This window comes from Nyctereutes procyonoides, unplaced genomic scaffold, assembly GCF_905146905.1.
Source record: "Nyctereutes procyonoides isolate TBG_1078 unplaced genomic scaffold, NYPRO_anot_genome, whole genome shotgun sequence".
NCBI lineage: Eukaryota > Metazoa > Chordata > Mammalia > Carnivora > Canidae > Nyctereutes > Nyctereutes procyonoides.
The window spans coordinates 11340810-11350957 of record NW_026575030.1 but is presented as its reverse complement, the minus strand read 5'-3'; the positions used below and the strand labels follow the sequence as shown (position 1 = coordinate 11350957).

At 37.4% G+C, this 10148-nt stretch overlaps 1 pseudogene; it reads right to left on the bottom strand.

Annotated features, from left to right (window-relative positions):
* Positions 1-2194: 2194 nt before the first annotated feature.
* LOC129504037 (U2 spliceosomal RNA) lies at positions 2195-2258 on the bottom strand (annotated as a pseudogene).
* Positions 2259-10148: the final 7890 nt, after the last annotated feature.

The following is a 10148-nucleotide window of genomic DNA, read 5'->3' as shown; positions in this document are numbered from 1 at the left end:
TGGGAAATGAACTAGGGGTGGTGGAAGGGGAGGAGGGCGGGGGTGAATGGGTGACGGGCACTGGGGGGGGGCACTTGACGGGATGAGCACTGGGTGTTATTCTGTATGATGGCAAATTGAACACCAATAAAAAATAAATTTATTATTAAAAAAAAAATCCCTTACCCCTGGACAAGCAGAGCAGGACTAACTCCATTTTGTGCTGCACCTGCCACCTCCTGTATGACCCCCACATGACCTGCTTATTGCTTAGGGCGCTGCCCCACCCTAGTCAAGCCGCTGAGCACACCCTAATTGGAAATGGGCTCATAACAATGTAACCCCGCCTTGTGCCCACCAAAACTGCGTGCCAATTATGAATGACCAAAATGATAGGCCAGTGCAAATGGTCACTATAGGGTAAATTGTGATTCAATTGGCCCCCTGCGTGCAGACCGACATGACTGTGCAACTTTCTATGTGTGTTACAATCCCATGGGCCACTGGCCCCTATAAAGCTGCTACGCCTCTTAGCCTCGGGGTCCAAGTCCCTTCTCCACTGTGTCCTGTGTCGGGTATACTTGGACCCCAGCTGGAGCTTGCAAATAAACCCTCTTGCACTTGCATGGGTGTCAGCTCCTTGGTGGTTTCTTGGATTCGCAAACTCGGGCACAACAATCCTTCTAGCAAAATGTTAGCAGCACACTATATTTACAATTTTTTGAGCTAAAATACATGTCTTTATATTGATCCCTGCTGAATTTCAAGTGTTTACTTGTTCCTATAGAGCTATCTACCATGAAGAGTTAATTTTAAACTTTGGCAATTAAAAGATAAAATAGAACAATTATAAAACATAATGGATTGGTTTGGCAAATGACAATGTCTATTTTAGTTTGGTTTAACTACGAATGCCTACAGTTATGTTGTCTGGATCAACTGATGGTTCTGTATACGTATCATTAAGGATTTACAGGGTCCATGGAATTGTTGGGAGGGAAGGAGAGGGCCAGCAAATATTGATATGTATTGAGCACTAGCATACTTGGGGCGCTTTTTATGCTCTTAACATGTACGATTTATCTTCATATTGATGAGTACTGCTACTCTTCATGAAAAAAGCAAGAGTCTTTTCAACAAATGGTGCTGGAAAGATTAAACATCAATTTCAGAAATAGAAGGACTTAAGCCCATTTCTCACATCGTGTATAAAATTAACTCAATGCATCATGGACATACAAATAAACTATAAAACTATGAAAATCCTAGAAAAAATGGATAAAATATCTGTGACTCAAGTTTGGCAAAGAGTTCTTCTATATGACTCCAAAGCATGATCCATAAAACTTTTTAAAAATAACAAATTAGGGCAGCCCAGGTGGCTCAGTGGTTTAGTGCCGCCTTCAGCCCAGGTCACGATCCTGGAGATCCAGGATTGAGTCCCGCGTCAGTATCCCTGCACGGAGCCTGCTTCTGCCTCTGCCTGTATCTCCGTCTTTCTCTTTCTCTGTGTCTGTCATGAATAAATAATAAAATCTAAAAAAAAAAATAACAAATTACACTTTTCCAAATTTTGAATCTTTTGCTGTGCAAACAACTGTATTCAGAGACTAAACAGAGAAAGTTACAGACTGGGAGAAAATATTTGCAAATTATAATTGACAGAGGACTTGTACATTCTTATTTTTTCATGGAATTGTTTTTGTGCCTTTGTCAAAAATAAATAGTCTTTATTAATGCGGGCCTATTTCTGCACTCTCCATTCTTTTCCACTGGTTTTTGCGTCCATTCTTTCACCAATTCCAACTGTCTTAATCACTATAGTTTATAAGACTTAAATGAGGTAGTGTGAGTCTTCCAACTTTGCTATTTTTCAATACAATGTTTTCTTTCCCACATAAATTTAAAAATTAGATTGTTAATAGCTACAAAGAAAATCTTGGCAGGATTTGAGTTGGGATTGTATCAACTTTATAGATTTCCCCAGCTATACTGACCCATGACACCTTTTATGGAGCTATACTATCCCTGGCCCTTTCATTCATGTGAGACGGCATCCTGTTGTTGTTGTTTCTGCAGCCACCAGCAATAGACCCTCTCACTCCACCCCTTCCCCACCCTGTCTTTTATTTGAATCTTATAGTATTAGTTATAATTAGAATGCAGTAGGCTCATCTGTTTTTGTGTTTCTTAAGTTCCACGTGTGAGTGAAGTCAGAGGGTTTTTGTCATATGCACTTGATACTACACTTGATCTTAGCCAAAAGGCCGAGAAGCAATGGTTTTTGTCATATGCAAATGATAAATCACTAAATTCTACCTCTGAGATTAATAATACACTATATGTTAACTAAATTAAATTTAAATTAAAAAAAAATATGTGGTAAGCAAAAGATTCATCTGGCCCACATAGTTCAAGAGAAAAACACTATAAAGAAAACAAAAGTAAAGTAACATTAAAGTTAGTAATCTCTCTGGATAGCTCATCACCAATCCAGCCAAAATGCTCTAGAATATGGCAGTCTAAGTCTACAGAAACCCTTGCTGACCCAAACATAAACCCAATAGCCACGTCTCCCAGTTACAAAACTCAGCAAGTAGATCTGCTTACGGCTCAGCCTAGTGCATTCCAGGACTCACTGCCGTCTGAAACAGCAGGACCTTACTCCAGATGGTTGTAGCTCTGATAGTCAGATTTGCCAGTGCTCTGAAGTAGCCCTGGCTCTTCTCTTTGGCTCTACAATTACTTGATCCCTATCTGTGAGGAGATAGAACAGCTAAAGGCAGTGGAAATATGTCTTGGCACAGCATTAAATTGCAAGCAACCCCTTAGAAGGGAACAAAACACTACCTTTAATTAAAAAAAAAAAACCGACAACATCATAAAATGCAAACCAAGACAATTATAACTGAAAATTAATGTCTCTGTTATTTTTAATCCAGGCCTCTTAGGTCACTTTGCTAACAGAGCCCTACACAAGAGAAAATTAAATTGGCCAATTGTGCTCTACTGCAGCTGTGGCCCCAAGCCCCATCCAATATTTCTTGCTGAAACAGCTATATTTTTCTTTCCAGATCTTCCTGGGGTGAGGTACCCTAAAGATTTGCTTTCTTCTCAGTGCTCATTACTCACCTTATGAGAAGCCTCTTCAAATTGACTTAAGGAGCAGTCATTGCCTTTAATATTGTATGAAACAAGGAAGAGACAGTGGGGAATAGAAATATCCTGAAGTATGGGTGGTTAGGTGGAGGGAGGCCCAGGGACAACGTTGGGGAGGAGGCTGTTGGGAGGCTTTAATGAATCACATGACCCTTTGACCGGCCATGATGTATCCCTGCACTCTTACATGAAATTTGCAGATCCAGAATTAAATCCAGAAAAAAAGAAAAGATTATCTTAGTAGACCCAAGTGAATAAAATTGTTCCTAATATGTTAAATGTATTATATTTATAATGGTAGACATGTTACTTCTCCAACCAAAATAATTGTTTTTAAAGCTTTATTTATTTATTAATGAGAAACACAGAGAGAGGCAGAGACATAGGTATACAGAGAAGCAGGCTCCCTGTGGGGAGCCTGATACAGGACTCCATCCCAGGATCCCAGGATCACAACCTGAGTCAAAGGCAGATGCTCAACCACTGAGCCACCCAGGTGCCTCCAATCAAAATAATTTGTGTGTGCCTTTTTTGCAGGGCATCCTGTTCCTGGCACCAATTTTCTCACCAGCATTTCGGGCATGAGAAATGCAACTGTGGAGCTGAAACTTCAGCAGGGGAAGGTAAACAGTCTTAAAATATTAACAAGGCTATGATTTCTGACTTACTAAACCATCTTGTTTTCATTGTTTTTCTGAATGATCAAAGATTGCTCCTTTTAAAAAAATATTGTATTTATTTATTTGATAAAGAGAGTACAATCAGGGGGAGAAGAAAGCATAGGGAGAGGGAGAAGCAGACTCCCTGCTGAGATGAGCAGGGAGCCCCATGTCTGGCTGAATTCCAGGACCCTGAGATCATGACCCATGCTGAAGGCAGATGCTTAACCAACTGAGCTACCCAGACACACTTAAAGATTGCTTCTGACACTCCTTTGTTACATTTACATTTTATTGATAACTCTTCCCCTTTCTGGTGACTTATGTTTGCCTTTGGGTTACATTAAAATCATAGACCTATCTAACTTTCAGGCTCTGCCTACAGTCCTAAGGTAGCAACTCCTGGTTCTCATGCCCAAAGTTACCAGATTGCCATCAGACCCATCTTGCCCCAAATACATAGTCTCCATTTGTGGCTTCCATATATCTTGGATTCCCAAGAAAGATCCAATCTAATACCCTAGGCAATTGGCAAGAACATGCACATTATAGTATATTAAGTCATTCATTTACTCATTTATTCTGTATTTTATAAGCACCATATATTACAAACGTTACAAAAAGAATGATGTGTCTAACTTTAAGGCAGTTGCCTATCAGCTCCCAAACTTCTAGAATCTGAATTCATCTTGACCTATATTTTCCTCTAGATATGACCAAGCTCAAATACAGTTCTTATATCCAATCACAGCAGGAATTTAGAAGCTAAGTTTCTAACATCCATCTTTGGTTACATTTTCCTTCTACTTTCTATCTACCCGGCATATATAGGAATAATTTTTTTTTTTTCTGAGGATTTGGTCTTTGGATGTTGGACCTTCCCTCAGAGGATAGGTTTCATTCTTTCTATTTATTTCCTCTGTAGAAATCACCTTTAGCTGCCTATGCAACCTTAAATGTTATTTTGTAGCTAGGATATCTACTAACCTTTTTTGGAGAAATATTTTGCTAAAGGAGAGTATTTGGAAACAAGGCCAAAAAGGTAAGTTGGGGCCCAGTCTTAGAGAACATTCAATGTCAAGCTAATAACCCCAAATTTGTTTACTAGACAATAAAAAAGAATTCTTAAAGTTTTGTTTTTTTAATTTTTTGAACACATAATCATAATGAAGAGCAAGCAAGGTTAACCTGATGAAAATGTGTAGTTTTGATTTTTATGTGCAAGGGACTATCTGAATTCAGGGAAACTATCTGAAAATTAACAAAATATTTCAAAAGTAAAAAAAAAGTGATTATTTAATATAATATATTATCAATCAGTCAATCAATCAATCAATAAATACACAATAGGATACTATCAATCGTCATGGATACAAAAAAATGAATATAAAAGATATTGAGACAGGAAGTACTTCCAGGCTAAATAAATACCAGCTTTCCTTAAATTTTTTAAAGTCTTTATTTATATTCTTGAGAGAGAAAGAGTGAGCAAGAGAAAGAGAGAAAGCACAAGCCTGGGGAGGGTCAGAGAAACAGAGTCCCTACTGAACAGAGTCCAACACAGGCCTCCACCCCAGGACACTGGGATCATGACCTGAGTCAAAGGCAGACAGACACTTAACCAAATGAGCCACCCAGGTGCCCCTTCATGTTATTTCTTGAAGGAACTTTAGTTCTTTCCTTCTGTGGAAGACAGAAGAGGAAGACAAAGAGCATAGGATGATTGTCATGAGTGATGACTGAGACACAGACCCTTCCATGGATGAGTTTTTCTTATCTTTGCCCTCACTAGAAAAAAAGAAAAAAACAATACTGGGGACCAAGAAAAGAAGTAATTTTCTATTCTGTCTATGATAACACTATGGAGTTCAGCCAATTAAAATTTACTTGAAACACAAAGTTATTTCTACCTCAGCATGCTGCTAGCACAGACACATAAGATCCAGAGAGAAAGACATAATCTTTCAGATACTTTCTGATAAACACACTCTAGATTTTTGATCCTGAGAATAATAAAGAGGAAAATTAAGGACATGAGAAAAAATAACAAGTTCAAATGATTAAAACAGTTAACATTCAGCCCTGGAATTGGCCTGTTCTAACTACTCATGTAAAACCCATTTGTAATAATTTCTAGTTAGTGTCTAGCTTCTTATACCATAGTTGGTGTTAGTCTTTAAAATTATAATTGAGTAATTTAATTTCTAAAATTGCCATTACATTTTCTTTTGGCGTGGCCTGAGTTTAAATTATTAATATACTGGCAATTTACTTTTCATACTTTTCTTTTTGTGAACAAATGTGCTCTGGTTTTTCTAATGGCTGCTGAACTTAGGGTTTCAGATTATGAGTTTACTTCATAATATTTCATATTACTTTGAACTCTCAACATTCTATTTTTATAAGCACATTTTCCTTTTCTCTGTAGATTTGCAAGGACAAAGTATGTATTGTATCTTATTATCCAACGTGTGAAGGATCACTGGCTGTCCAAGAAGCCTTTTATCTCTTTTCTATCCTTACAATTACTTTTTCTCTCCAAATAATATTTTCTAAATGCTAACCCAGCCATGTGTGACTCCATGGAGTCCTAATGCCTCAAGAACAATGACACAGCTCACTTCTCTGTGGCTCCAGGAAAGTCTAGAAAGCAGTGTTAGTGCTCTTTCAGATGACAATGAGAGGAAGTTTGTAGGGCCAGGGCAGTGAAGAGAAGGAATTAACAGACCAGGGGCCATGATCTATTGCTCCCCAGCGAGAAATGAAAAGAAAATAGACAAAACTAAAACCAGAACCCAGAAGGGCCTCTTCCATATGGTAATGATGTCAGATTTCAGCACAGAAAAAAAAGGATTTAGGGATTAGTGCTACACCCACAGAGTGCAACCAAAAAATCTTTAACAATGCAAGAAGCTCTCTCAACATGACATTAAACATCTGTTTAAAAATTAATCTTTCAAATGGGTATTTCCAAATAACTTTAAAGTTAACAGAATGCAGACAAAAACAATTTTGATTTTTCTATTTTTTTCAGTTTTGTTAAAGCAAATGTGCAGACACACAAGGACATGCCTAGTTTTTTGTGTTCTATGTTTTTCTAACTTTTCAGTTCCCATAACACTTTTGTGCTCAACATAGCCAATCATACATGATAACTAAATATTTGAAGCATATAATTAGACATATAGGCAAGCACATACATGTGTACACACACACAGTAATGTTGAGGAAGAATTGATTCTTTTGTTTGATTTTTAGGAACTGTCAGATTTCTTTCTAGATGGAAATGAATGAAGTCAAAACATAAGTGGCTTATTTAAGCTAACCTATGATGCAAAAATTGTAAACCTCTTCCAGCAGACTTCCAGAGAAGCAAAGTGGTGTGGCTAATAAATTATTAATGGGAATTATGAAAAAAAAAACCTGCACCAGTAAAAATTATGAGGAAGCCTCTAATCCACCCCTCAGAAACCTTGTAAGTAAATGTCATGTTTGACAAAGTAGTTCATGTTGAGAAACACCATCTGTGAGGAATATTAGAAACTAGGGGGACATGTCATGCTTGATAAAGCTGGTAATGCCAATGCCCATCAGAAGAGCTGGCTAATATTTCAACAGCTCAGGGAAAAGAGAGTCAAAGAAAAAAATGATGAATTTGAAGGAAACACCTGAGACTACTGTTAATGAAAACAAGCACATGAGAATATTCTGTATAAAAATATTTCCATTCAAACAAGTTACTCCTACTTCTGTTAAGGGATCACACCTCCTAATGTTTAATATTTCCTCTCTGCTTCCAGCTAATATCTTGATTTGTCCTCTGACACTTATTAAATATGGTTCCTGTGCACATATAATATTCAACAGCCTTGAAGATTAAAAAAAGAAAAAAACAGGGAGCTACTTGACACATACTACCATTCAACTCAGTATGTTTTGGGATGTTTTCTGTGGCAGGATCTGTGCTGGGCCCCACAGGCACATGCCTGCCTTCAGGGAGCTCTCAGTCTAGCACATGGAGAAAAAATAACCCATGACAAGTCAATGTAGTAAATCCTCACAATGAGCATATACAGTCAGCCATGTCTTTATAGGAGGGTACAGCAGTAGTCATACAAGGAACACTTCACATGAGCTGTGTTGTGAAGGATGAATGGTAGTTCATCAGGTGGTTAAGAATCTAGATAAAGTTCTGAATCATTCATAAACTTCCATAAAGTTACTTTCATGTCTATATTTCCATGAAACCCCAGACAAATTCTACTAACGGCCTTCATCAGTGCATTGTGCCCTTGTAGTCATCTGTAAAACAAACATTTTAATTTTCAGCTGTCTCCACTTAACTACAAATTCCGTGTTGGTGGTGACGACTGTTCTGTTCACTGTTTTATCTGCAGTAATTAAGACAAATTCAATCAGTTCAAAACCAATTAACTGATGGACTGTTCTGGAAGACCCTTGGTAATTTTTCCTTGCATAGGTCTCCCGATACCCAGTCTATAATTAATGATACTCCTTTACTCAAAAATAAATAAACCAACAACTAAATAAAAGAAAAGGAAAATCCTGTCTGTTAAGAAAGTTGTACTAAGATGTGTCTGTTCCTTTCTTTGGAAGGTGGATTTCTCATATGCTGCACTACACAAAACATAACACTTGCAGAGCTCCTGTGAAAAAAGGAAAAAAATCAAAGAAAGAAAAAAAGAGAGGAAGGGACGAAGGGAGATAGGAAGGAAGAAAGAGAGAAAGAAAGAGAAACAAAAACTTGTTTCAGTGTGCGCTTGCTCACTGTTACTGCAGCAATAAGGTTAAACAGGAAACTGTCCTCTCAACTAACCTCAAATGGCCTAATATGGTTATGAGATTGAATTATAAAATGGGCCTTCCCTTTGAAAAATCGCCTTCAGTATGAAAGAAAAAAAACACGTCATCTTTGTTTCTCTCCAAAACTGAGAGTCAAGGACTGCTCAAACTTTTGGGAAACAAAACAAAACCCTCACAAAGCAAAGAACTGAAACATGTCAGTGGAGAGCTAGATTTAATATAAGTATTATCTGATTATTTTTAATATCATTTGGTAAAGGGCAAAGGGCAATAGGTATGTATCTAACCTGTGGCTGAAGTATCTTCTGCCATAAAATTCTTCTTCATTTTTCATTCTAAAAGAATAAAAATTAAATTTGGTCAGGATTTTGGCCAGCACTTAAAACCTTAAGTACATAGGGAATAGAAAGTAAAGAAAACATAATAAAAATGATCAATACTATTTTCTGGAAGCTTTCTATGTACCAGACAATATGCTGGCCTTGAAGGGACAGCTCTGTTCCCTTATGTGAGAAATTTTAAGTACTGGGTTGAGAAGAGTGTCTACTGGGTCAAAGTAACAGGGTGGGGGTGCTGAAAATCTATACAAAATAGAGCGGGACACCTGGCTAATGAAAAAAACACAATCATAATAACCCAGCTTTGGTACATATGGCTGTCTTGAAAAGAATTTTCTGGAATTAGGAAGAAAGAAAGAAAATCATGACCTACCTATCTTGTAATCATGGATGACTTAAATAAAACTAGAGATGAACATCTACTATAATTCAACATCAGAACAATCTTACCTTTTTGAAGGCAAAATGTGGTGACAACAATATTAGGATTTATCTTTTAATAAGTTATCTAAGAGAGACAGTCTGTAAGTATCTCAGTGATATATATGTGCTTATTAGAAATAAGATATAGCCATATGTTCAGTAACCAAAGAGAAAGAAAAAATAACAAGTCTGTATTATAGTCATTATAGTATCAGAGCAGAATGTTTTAAATTTAAATAATACTGTGTTCAGATTCCAACAAATCCATTTTCTCATTGGGTAAGATAGAAATCAAATGTAAATACCTATATTGCAGACATTTTGTGAATATCAGAACAGTACCTTGTACACCTAGCTGATCAATAAAATTTGCCACGAATTGGTCTTCATAAAATCTCCCTCTCTTCATTTTTTATTATGACCCTTTTTGTGTCTTTCTTTCTTTACTACACCTTCCTCAGTTGTGAAGGCTGGTATAAAGCATCTAGTGGTTAGATGATGGCAATCTGTAGTATTGCTGCTAGGGCAGTATTTGAAGTTCTACCCAGGAAGCAACCAGCAAGAGAAGTGGGGGGAATCTATTTTTGGGTCAGAATTGAACACTGATGGGAATCCTCCAGGTGAAAGGGGTTTAGAGTGTCCTCTGTTCACCACATGTCACAGAGTTTACTGATCCCTGAGAGCTGCCAGTCACAAAAAACCTAAGCATAGACCACAAAAATGGAAGTGAGGCAGAGGCATGGAGCCTCAGTCCCACAGAGTCACT